General features: G+C 43.8%; 1 long non-coding RNA gene across 1 annotated transcript; it reads left to right on the top strand.

The window, feature by feature from the left end:
* Positions 1 to 9,846: 9,846 nt before the first annotated feature.
* Positions 9,847 to 11,363, top strand: LOC310836267. Its single transcript, XR_014559978.1, has 2 exons — positions 9,847 to 10,402; positions 11,145 to 11,363. It is a non-coding gene; the product is annotated as an uncharacterized lncRNA (long non-coding RNA).
* The last annotated feature ends 758 nt before the right edge of the window (positions 11,364 to 12,121 follow it).

Below are 12,121 nucleotides of genomic sequence, written 5' to 3'. Positions count from 1 at the left end.
AATTACAGATCAAGAAATAGAGGGTGCCATCCAAAATATGCAAATGGGAAAATCACCAGGACCAGATGGACTGACTGCCAGATATTATAAAGCACTGAAGGAATGGTTAATACAACCATTGAAAGAAGTATGCAACCAAATCTTAGAAGGGAAAAAGGCTCCCGAATCGTGGAAAGAAGCATTCTTCTCACTTATACCGAAGACAGAAACTGAGAAACATCAAGTTAAGAACTACCGCCCTATATCACTTCTAAACGTGGATTATAAAATTTTTGCAGACATTTTAGCAAAAAGATTTAAGAAAGTGTTATCAGAGGAGATTCATAAGGACCAAACAGGCTTTCTCCCAGGGAGATACATGTCAGATAACGTGAGGAACATTATAGATATCTTGGAACTTTTGGAGACTGACATAAATAGAAAAGCAGTTCTGATTTTTGTGGATGCGGAGAAAGCCTTTGATAATATTTGTTGGAGCTTCCTGAAGAGGAATCTCCATGGGATGGGGGTAGGCCAAAACTTTGAAAACGGTATAGGTGCAATATATTCTGAACAAAGAGCCAAATTAATTGTGAACGGTATGGTTATGGATGAGATCCCAATAGAAAAAGGGACACGACAGGGATGCCCAATATCCCCTCTATTGTTTATATCAGTCCTGGAGGTATTGTTGAACATGATTAGAAGGGACCAGCTGGTAGAAGGAATACGACTCGGAGCTAAACATTACAAGTTAAGAGCATTTGCAGATGACTTAGTTTTGACTCTGCAACAACCAGAAGCCAGTACAAAAAGAGCTTTAGAACTTATCGAAATATTTGGTCAAGTGACAGGCTTTAAATTAAATAAACAAAAGACAAAGGTGCTGGGAAAAAATCTAACGATGGAGGGAAAAGATAGCTTTCAAAGGGAAACTGGTTTGGAAATAACAAAAAAAGTGAAATACCTGGGGGTGAACTTAACATCTAAAAATGTGAATTTATTTAAGGATAATTATGAGAAATGTTGGTTGGAGGTGAAGAAAGATCTTGACATATGGTCTAGGTTGAGACTCTCCTTGTTAGGCCGAATTGCTGCTATTAAAATGAATGTATTGCCGAGACTGTTGTTTTCGTTTCAGACACTGCAAATTTTGGACAAGATGGATTGTTTCAAGAAGTGGCAGAAAGGTATATCTAATTTTGTCTGGCAGGGCAAAAAGCCCAGAATAAAATTTAAGATCTTAACTGATGCAAAGGATAGAGGGGGCTTCGCCCTGCCGGACTTAAGACTTTACTATGAAGCAGCAGCTTTTTGCTGGTTGAAACAATGGTTACTTCTTGAGAACACAGACATCTTAGATCTAGAAGGACATGATAACAGTTTCGGCTGGCATGCATATTTATGGTACGACAAGGTAAAGGTGCATAGAGGCTTTAAAAACCACATTGTCAGGAAAGCATTGTTTAATGTATGGAACCGTTATAAAGATTTGTTGGAGAATAAAACCCCCAGGTGGTTGTCACCCCTGGAAGCCAAGGCGGTAAAAAAACTTAATATGGATTCAGATTGGCCAAAATATTGCGAAATTTTAGAACATGATGGTGAAAATCTCAAACTACAGAGTTTGGAGAAACTAAAACCTAAAGTCCGAGATTGGTTACACTACCATCAGATTAACGAGATGTTTAAGCAGGACAGGAAATTAGGATTTCAGAAGGAAAGGTCAAAGTTAGAAACGGAACTACTGGAGCCCAATACTAAAAATTTGTCTAGAATGTATAATTTGCTGCTGAAATGGAACACGCAAGATGAAACAGTAAAATCAGCAATGATTAAATGGGCACAAGATATTGGTCATGATATTATGTTTGCAGACTGGGAATGGTTATGGACCACAGGCACTAAATTCACGGCATGTAGTGCCTTAAAAGAGAATATAATGAAAATGATATATAGGTGGTACATGACCCCAGTCAAGCTAGCAAAGATATATCATCTGCCCAATAATAATTGTTGGAAATGTAATGAATGTGAAGGAACCTTTTATCACCTTTGGTGGACCTGCCCAAAGATTAAGGCCTACTGGGAAATGATCTATAATGAAATTAAGAAAATCCTTAAGTGGACATTTGCTAAGAAACCGGAGGCTTTTCTCTTGGGCATGGTCGGCCAAATGGTTCCAAAGGAAGACAGAACATTCTTCATGTACGCAACCACGGCAGCAAGAATCCTACTAGCAAAGTATTGGAAGACTCAAGAATTACCTACTCTGGAAGAATGGCAGACCAAGGTGACTGAATTTATGGGACTGGCTGAGATGACCGGCAGAATCCGTGACCAGAGGAGAGAGACGGTGGAAGAGGACTGGGGAAAATTTAAAGTATACCTTAAGAACTTTTGCAAAATTTTGGAATGCTAAGATGTCAAGGGGTATGAGATAGAGAACTATAGCCGTTAAAGTTTAAATTTTTTTTAAAAAAATTTTTTTAAAGAAAATTAGCTATGAATTTGAACGAAGGATTGCTAAAAATTGTTGGTTTAAAAATAAGGGTGCAGTGAAGGGGAGGTTTGGGGAAGTCGTGTTATGTGTGTTTGTATGTCTTGTTATTTTTGTTTTTTATGTTATCTTTTATGTTTGTGAAAATTAATAAAAAATATTAAAAAAAAGAGAGAGTGTGAGTGGCTGGCCCAAGGTCACCAAGTGAGCTTCCTGAACCCTGGTCCTAACCCACCAGCGTAGTAACCCCTGCTGGTGCCTGGAGCAGAGAGATGGTATTGTTGTGCCAAGATGCCAGTGGGCTTTGATTGGCGCCAATCTGAATTTATGCTGTCAGCCTGGATCCCTCCTGCAAAATGCTGACATTCTGGAGGCAACCCTTAGCTGCTTTGATGTATGTTCTATATCAGCCATTGCCATCATCATCAACACCTTTCCTCCAACCCCACACCCCCCCCCCTTCATCAACTGCAGAGGCATGTCACACATTGAGACGGATGAGCAACTGGCGATGGAAAAGATTTGGTGTTCTTTTGGAGGTAAATGGTACACTCTGCTCCAAGACATGAAAGCAAGTTAATTAGAGCCTACTGCTGGAAGGCACAAGCAATTGTTTTTTGACATTTCTTGTGCAACACTTGTTTCGTAAGTGCGGGGAGGCTTTGTTGTTGTTGTTGTCTTTTAAAAAACAACAACAAAATAATACCCTCCCTCCAAAGAAATGATTTTGGTTCACAAGGGTGGGCATAGAGGTGTACAGGGATTACATATTTATTATTGTCTAACCCCATATGTGCAGATTCAATCCCTTCAGTCTGCAGAGCTTGCCACACAATGGCTATTCTGCATTTGTCAGGAGTCATGCCTTTAGGGTGGTGGTCCCTGAACTTTGAAACTCCCTGCCTCTTGATATTAGACAGGTATTCATTGAATGGGGATGTAAATTTACATGTAACTAACTTGTCAGTGTTACCAGTTTTACAAAAAGATGAACTGTTTGTAAAATTTGTGGATTGTTTAACTGATGACCCAAGACAGGTGCCCTCTGAACTCTGAAAACGTAAAAGTCTCACCCTCTGGGGATGTGCCTCAATCACTGGTAGATATGGACAGATCAGTTCTTTTCTACCCCATGTCAGTTTCACAGGCATCCATTAATAAATCTATCCGATTTGCACATTAATCTGCAAGGCAGAAGAAAGAAGAAAACTAGAAGTCTGGACTGAAGGTCAAGTCAACACTGAAGGATAAGGGAGAAGGCAAGAGCAAAGGCAGAAATCTAGAAGCGCAGTCAAGACTGAAGGATGTTAGAATCCAGAAATCAGTAGCAAAGAGCAAGTCACGTTCCAGTAGGCAGCATCCTAGCCTGTCATAACTCATCAGGGTAAGAGATGCACCACAAAGGAAGCAGAAGAATGAGCTGGAGACAAGGAGACACAATAGACAAGAGGAACCATGGCTGTCTCGACTTCTGCCAGAATAGGTACATGACTGTTCTCTGTCTCCAGAGCATTCTCCTCAATAACTATGCATCTAGCAGCACTCGGTGAGCAAAAAGCATGTTCTGTTCAGCTGCACACACACACACACACACACACACACACACACACACACACACTGCCTGATTTGCAACTGCAGCTGGTCCAGGAATGCCACATACAAAGGGTTACTCCAGACAAACAAGTGGAAAGATTACCTTATGCAGGGTCATCAAAACCATCACATTAATTATGCACTGATTTACATAGTTTGAAAAGAATCACCCTTTTTTTGGGGAAAGGGTGGTTTGCAAAAGAAGCAGGGAACTACAGGGTGGAAAAGCATAAAGCGAGCACTTTCTCTGTCATTATCTTATCAGTGTAGCTTGCAAGGCCTCCTAGGCAGAGACAGTCTCCAGCACTATCTGCATCTTCTGACACGATGGGGAGGTGAGATTAGGTGGGGCCACTAGGTGTTCCTTCAAAACACAAAATGTGTTGGGGATGTTTGCATTTCTGCTGTTGCTGAATGCAGCAACTCTGCTCTAGGGGATCACAGAAATGTACATCTAGCAAGACCGCTCCGTTGCAAGAAAAAGAGCTCAGAAACTTGGTGTTCTTGTCACTTTAATGCCCTTTTGAAAAGCATGTGAAAGGGATCTAGGGGTCTTATTAGACCACAAGCTTAACACAAGCAGCAGCAGCAGCAAAAAAAAAAGGGGAGGGAATACTATTCTACGTTACTTCAACAAGAGTAGTGTGTTCCAATCAAGGGAAGTAATAGTACAGTTCTGTTCTGCCTTGGTCAGAGCATACTTGGAGTTCTGTGTCCAGTTCTGGGTGCCACAATTTAAGAAGGATGTTGACAAGCTGGAACGTGTGCAGAGGAGAGTGGCCAAGTTGAACAAGAGTCTGGAAACTAAGCCTAATGAGGAATGGCTGAGGGAGTTGGGTATAGGTGCTACTGGAATGAATTTTTAAAATTTTGTTCAGAGTTGGGTATGTTTAGCCTGGAAAAAAGAAGGCTGGGAGGATCTTGGTCCTGTATACCTGAAGGAGCGTCTCTACCCCCATCGTTCAGCCCAGACACTGAGATCCAGCGCTGAGGGCCTTTTGGCGGTTCCCTCATTGCAAGAAGTGAGGTTACAGGGAACCAGACAGAGGGCCTTCTCGGTAGTGGCACCCTCCCTGTGGAACATCCTCCCTTCAGATGTGAAGGAAATAAGCAGCTAACTGACATCTGAAGGCAGCCCTGTTTAGGGAAGTTTTTAATATTTAATGCTGTACTGTTTTTAACACTTGATTGGGAGCTGCCCAGAGTGGCTGGGGAAACTCAGCCAGATGGGCGGGGTATAAATAATAATAATAAGAAGAAGAAGAGTTTGGATTTGATATCCCGCCTTTCACTCCCTTTAAGGAGTCTCAAAGCGGCTAACATTCTCCTTTCCCTTCCTCCCCCACAAAAAACACTCTGTGAGGTGAGTGGGGCTGAGAGACTTCACAGAAGTGTGACTGGCTCAAGGTCACCCAGCAGCTGCATGTGGAGGAGCGGAGACGCGAACCCGGTTACCCAGGATTACGAGACTACCGCTCTTAACCACTACACCACACTGGCTCTCGATAATAATAAATTGTTGTTGTTGTTGTTGTTGTTGTTGTTGTTGTTGTTGTTATCTTCAAATATCTAAAGGGCTGTCACATGGACAATGGAGCAAGCGTGTTTTCCTCTGCTCTGGAGGGATAGGATTTCTACATACGGTAACTTTATGATGGTAATAGTCATTCAACAGTGGAACGGACTCCCACAAGTGGTGGACTCTCTTTCCTTGGAGGTTTTTACGCAGAGGTTGGGTGGCCATCTGTCATGGATGCTTTTGTTGAGATTCCTGCATTGCAGGGGGTTGGACTAGATGACCCCTGGGATACCTTCCAACTCTACAGTTCTATGATTCTATGAATTCTTTCCTCCCTCAGAGACATATTGGCAGGTTCACATTCAAAGGAGCAACAATGCTCAGGCAGGGGAGGAGGCTTATCTTTGAGAAAGCACATCCATATTATGCCAGGGTCCAGGCAGTGATGCAAACTGGGCAGCATAGTATAGTGGTTTAGCAGTTATTTCTTCCCTCCACTCACAAAAAAATCCTTTAAATTATTGTTTGTTAAGGGTCCTGACCCTCATCATCCTTAATTAACTTTCAATATGACCTCAACAGATTGGAGAACTGGGCCCTAGCTAACAAAATAAATTTCATTAAGGTCAAATGTAAAGTTATACACCCAGGCAGGAATAATCAGATGCACAAATATAGGATGGGGGACACCTGGCATGGCAGCGGTACATGTGAAAAGGATTGGGGGTGGGTCTTAATGAACCACAAGCTTAACATGAGACATAGGAGCCAACTCCTAGGGGCTGAGGGGTCTTTGCCCCCCAATAAAATATTTGAGGTAGTCACACACCCCAAGTTGATGGGCATTGCCATTCAAATGGTATGTGTGCACCACATCATGTGATCAATTACGATTTTATTCATGTTGGCACCCCTGAGTCAGCAGTGTGATGCAGCAGCATAAAAAAACAAAAAAAAATAATGCTATTCTAGGTTGCATCAACAAACGTATAGTGTCCAGACCAAGGGAAATAATAGTGCTACCCTATTCTGCCTGGGTCAGACCTCACCTTGAGTACTGTGTCTGGTTCTGGCATGACAGTTTATGAAGGATATTGACAAGCTATAATATGTGCAGAAGACAAAAACCAAAATGAAAAAGGGTCTGCAAACCAAACTTTATGAGGAACAGTTGAGGGAGCTGGGTATTGTTAGTTTGAAGAAGAGAAGGCTGAGAGATGATATGACAGTAGTTTTAAAATATATGAAGGGCTGTTAAATGGAAAATGGGGAAAGCTGGTTTTTGGCTGCTTCAGAGGGTAAGGCCCTCAAATTACAAAAAAGGGAGATTCCAACTAAACAACAGGAATAATTTTCTGATGGCAATACAGTCATACCTTGGGTTGAATACACTTCAGGTTGAGTGCTTTCGGGTTGTGCTCCTCAGTGACCTGGAAGTAACGGAGCATGTTACTTCCGGGTTTCGCCACTCGCGCATGCGCAGATGGTCAAAATGACATCACACACATGCACAGAAGTGGCGAATCGCGACCCATGCACGTGCAGACGCACGGATGAAGGTTGCGTTCTCTTCAGGATGCGAACGGTGCTCTGGAACACATCCTGTTCGCATCCTGAGGTACCACTGTATTTGTTCAACAGTGGAACGGACTCCCTTGGAAGGCGGTGGACTCTCCTTCACTGGAGGTTTTCAAGAGAGCTTGGATGGGCATCTGTCAGGGATTCTTTAGCTGTTATTCCTGCCTTGCAGGGGTTGAACAAGATGACCCTTGGGGTCTCTCTTCCAATTCTATGATTCTATGGACTACAGCTCCAGAATTCGCAATGACTGTCAGGGTGGTAGAAGAGTGCTTTAAAGATAAGCTGTGGGTGTACCTATGTAGTGATGCCAACATGTGACTGCTGCAGCCGGCGGGGGGTGGGGGTGGGGAGGAAGCAGGAAGAGAAAGAGGTTATCTGTGGGACGGCCAGCTTTGAGAGTTTTGCTCTCTGTGTGAACAATTGTTGCTGAGATAGATTGCAAGGCAAGGATGCTCCAGGGCACATTCTCAGGTGAAGGAGGTAGCTCAGCTCTCCTGAGTCAAAGAAACAAGAAGCAAGGTGCCTAGGTTTTCTCCCAAGATTACCCATGACTCACTGGGACACCTGCGGGGGGAGGGGGAGCTCATTTTTCACCCATCCTGCTCCAGCCAGATAAGATCAGTTCCCCCACGGCACTTGCTGTGAGCATGTGAAGCATTCGGCCAGCCTCCCACCCAAAAAGTGTGATTCCCCCCCCCCTAATGTGCACGTTATGCAAGCTCCCCTCCCCCGGATCTTCCCCGCCCTTAAAATTATCCAAAAGCTGCCCCAGCAGTTCTCTTAAAGTAGATTAGTCAGACACCTAGTGCCTTCTCTTTTCTTTTTCTTTTTTGAAACATTTGTCTTTCCCAACCCCCACCCTTTTGTTGTAAATACATTACATGATTATCAGTAGCCCAGGGGAATTCAGGAGCGGGAAATGCAGTTGTGGTTCCTCCAGTGTGTTATAGATTAGAAAAGGAACTTTTGTGTACTTGGAACACACTTCTGGTTGCACTGGAGATCACTGCAGGAGGACACACACAAACACTTTTCCACTGTTACACATTGTCTTCATTCTCATAAGTGGTAAACTTATGGACCCATCTGCACTATACATTTAAAGCAGTACTGTAACACACCCACCCTGCAAAAAACCCAATAATTCTGGTGCTGAAATTTGTTAGCAGATATAGGTGCCAACTTGAACAAAATATGGGGGAGGGACCCACCTGCCCATATTTCTCCCTACCTCCCTGCACTTCTGCAGAGTGCACCTTCTTCTGCTGCATGCAACTAGTTGCGGGCCTCTCCTTCCTCCCCCGCCCACTTGCCTCGTACCCCTTCCACCCACAAGAAGTTTCTGCCCACTTGCCCAACTCTCACCGCAGCCCACCCAGTGTGGTGTAGTGGTTAAGAGCGGTAGATCTGGTGAACCGGGTTCGCTTCCCCGCTCCTCCACATGCAGCTGCTGGGTGACCTTGGGCTAGTCTCACTTCTCTGAAGTCTCTCAGCCCCACTCACCTCACAGAGTGTTTGTTGTGGGGGAGGAAGGGAAAGGAGAACCTTAGCCGCTTTGAGACTCCTTCGGGTAGTGATAAAGTGGGATATCAAATCCAAACTCTTCTTCTTCAACTCACTTGCCTATCCCACCAGCCTTCCTGCCTGCTTGCCTACTTCTCCCCAGTTGCACTTGAAAATGGCGCTGAAATTCAGGAGGCAAGCCTGGAAAAGAGGGCAGTGTCTGGCTATGGGGGAGGTGGCTACCAGAGGAAGCGAGAGACCAGGGCACCATAGAGTTGGCACCTATTCCCCTTTTCAGAGCTACAATTCCCAGAGTTCTCTGGGGAGAGAGATTGATTGTTAACCCACCCTGTGTAGACAATACTGAACTAGATGGATCAGTGTCCTGACTCCATATAAGGCAGCTTCCTATGTTCCTATGTGGGAAGTGAAGAAGCTTGCTTTGCATGCAGAAGGCCCCAGGTTCAGTCTCTGGTATATCCAGGTAGGGGCCCACCTGAATTCCTGGAGAGCTGCTGCCAGACATTGTAGACAATACTGAGCTAGATGGACCAGTGGTTTAAGGCAGCTTGCTATGCTCATATGTGAGAAACAGAATTGCACACAGCATTGTGGGCAAGCTCTGATAAAGTGTGTATATTAGGCAAAATTGCATATAAAAATGGATCTATTTGGAGAAATTTGCACTAAAATACTGATTATTTTTCACCTTTAAAAAGTGAACTGTTGTGGAAAAGTGGAGAACTAAACTTAAGAATAGGAAAATGAGAAATAAGTAGAAACTGGCATATTTGCTCACCCCAGATAACCTTGTTGCATCCTGCATGATTCCATGGTCAGTCTTTGGAATGCTTTTGTTTTCATTTTAATATTGTATATCTGTTTGCCTTCCTGCACTCCTTGGGGAGGAAAGGTGTGATACAAATTCAGTAAATCAATAAATCAATCTGAAATGAATCAATACCTCTTCTTTTGCTAGGAATGGAAGGATATACCCATTTTACAAATCTATCCATTTTCTTTCCTTTCGCATTTTTCGCATTTTTTGAAATTTAAATTCGCATTTTTTGAAATTTAAATTCAGTTCTCCACATTTCTGTAGCAATTTGAATTCTTTTTTAAAATGAAAGTCCTCATAAAATTTCACCAGCATTTTAGTGAAATTTTTTCTCCAAATCAATGCTAACATCCATGCAGCTTTGACCAATGCACCCGTGTTTTTTTTTTGTGTGTTTTTTTGCATGCCCATTTCCCCCTAATGTAAAGCATTTTTGTGTTATTTCTACAGAGGAATTTATTTTTATGCACACCTTCCCCTAACAGATTCATTTTTGTAAACATTGTTTGGCTGGAGAACTGTATCGCCAATTCAGAAAACTGGAAATTTCGAAGAACGGCTTTGTTTCTCACGTTGTTTTCGAAAGCGTGGATTTGACAGCCACCTTTAAATGTGAACTGAATCGAACTTCTCCCCCGCCCTCCCCCCCCCCCCCGCGATGTTATGTGAATGAGAAACTGCGCTACCGGCGTCGGATCAGGCCTGGTGCCAGCATTATTTTTACGGGAGGACGGGAATCTGGATGTGTAAAAAGAAACAACATCTGGAGCGGGAAGCCCCTTCAGCAACCTAGGCAAAGCTGCGGCTTGTTTGTGCGTCGTTTGCCCAGCTGTGTCTTCTCTCAGGCATATCACCTGTCGCCTTGCCAAGGGAAGACTCATCACAGCGGGTAAGTGGGACGGTGCTTTTTCCCCCTGCTAATTATGTGTAAACTTACCACCTCCCGGCTCCGCGGAGCCGGTCGAGGGAGGGAGTTTTGCTGACGAGGGGAAAAAAATCATTTTTCATTGTTCACGGATGCAAATCACTTCGAGAGTGGGCTATGGCTGGGGTTGTGTGCGCTCTCTCTCTCTCTCGCTCTCGCTCTCGCTCTCTCTCTCTCTCTCTCTCTCTCTCTCTCTGTGTGTGTGTGTGTGTGGTGTGTTTTTTTTTAAGCGTCTAGACATGTGTTTCAATTTCACCCGATTACATGGTGCCTCAGCAACTGTGGGTGAGGAGAGATGAGATAAAGGGAGAGGGAGAGGGAAAAGAGCGCCCACCCGTGTTACAAAAAATCAGCCAAGGCTGGAACCTGCCAGTAGTACAGAGGTTCTAATTCCTTATCCTGCAATTGACAATTCTGGGCAACCCATCTGACCCCATCCGCACCCTCACCACCCCCAACACAAACACCTTACTCCTGTCCTGTATTTATCCATCAGTGTGGCGCGAATAAACCTGTCCACCTTCCTCCCAGCGCAGTGACAACCAGCAGTAGCCCATCACTCTGCAGAGCCTGGATCGGATTAGTCATAGCTTTCGGAAGCCTTTTAATTTGGATTTACGCTAATGCGGATTACAGGCAGCATGGCAGACATTGGTTTTGTAGAAATGTAATTCCCCCGCCCTCTCTCTCTCTCTCTCTCTTTTAGGGAAAAGAAAGAAACTGAGAGTAATGAATTAAGCTTGTCAGTAATGAAACAGATTTCCAGGCGTGCTACCCCATCCCGCCAGCATCAAAGCAAGTGACATGCGAAAAATTCACCACTGGAATCCCTGGCTTCCTGGTCTGATTCTTGAGCACTGAGCAGAGGAGTTGGGTTCGCTGGAAAATCTGTCTTTGCTTTCAATAGATGCTTCCACATTTTGAATTTCTCTTTGATTTTTGGAATTCCAAATTACCTGAGTGGTTTTATGGGAAAGTGTCCGGAAGCTGACCTAAATCAAAAAGTATGCATAAAATTATGTATAGTGTGCAGAACACAGAGAATTCCGCCCCCCTCTCATATAACTCAGGTGCATCTATGGAAGTTGAGTATTGGAAGATTCCGGACAGATAAAAGAAATAATGTATCCATGCAGCACATAGTTAAGCTATGGAAATCACTCCAACAAGAGGCACTGATGGGCATCAACCAATTCTGGTTTGGTGGAGCTGTAACTGAATGCCAGATCAGTCCATAATACAGCCATCCTTCTCTATTATCAAGACCAAAGGGCTGATCTGGCTCCCATTACCAAGACCTGGCTGAGTGAGTCAGGTGAGCCTGAGCTTACTGTTCCTACCTGGGTACTTGGTCCAGCACCAGGCTAGACTGGGTGTCTTGAAAAAGGCAATGTGGTTCTTTTAAAATGAGATTGAGAAGCAATGCAAAATACACAAGTGAGTGAGAAGATTAAAGATTTTATTATTCCAAAACAGCAAGCAATGTATACATATCAAGCATGCACTTCAACCTGCCACTTGGAAACCCTCAAGAAGCAGCAAAGTGACTCCCCCAGGTAGCCTCAATTTGCACAGCCTAGTGGCTGATTAGTCTGTGCATGAGCTTCAAAGAAACTCTGCCCAAACTGTCCAATTTTATAGATAGCCTATGTGGCTTCCAAGACTACATGCATATCATCCATT

Source organism: Podarcis gaigeae (assembly GCF_964106915.1).
Source record: "Podarcis gaigeae genome assembly, chromosome: Z".
NCBI classification, from domain to species: Eukaryota; Metazoa; Chordata; class Lepidosauria; order Squamata; family Lacertidae; genus Podarcis; species Podarcis gaigeae.
This window is presented reverse-complemented; position numbering and strand designations above follow the sequence as displayed.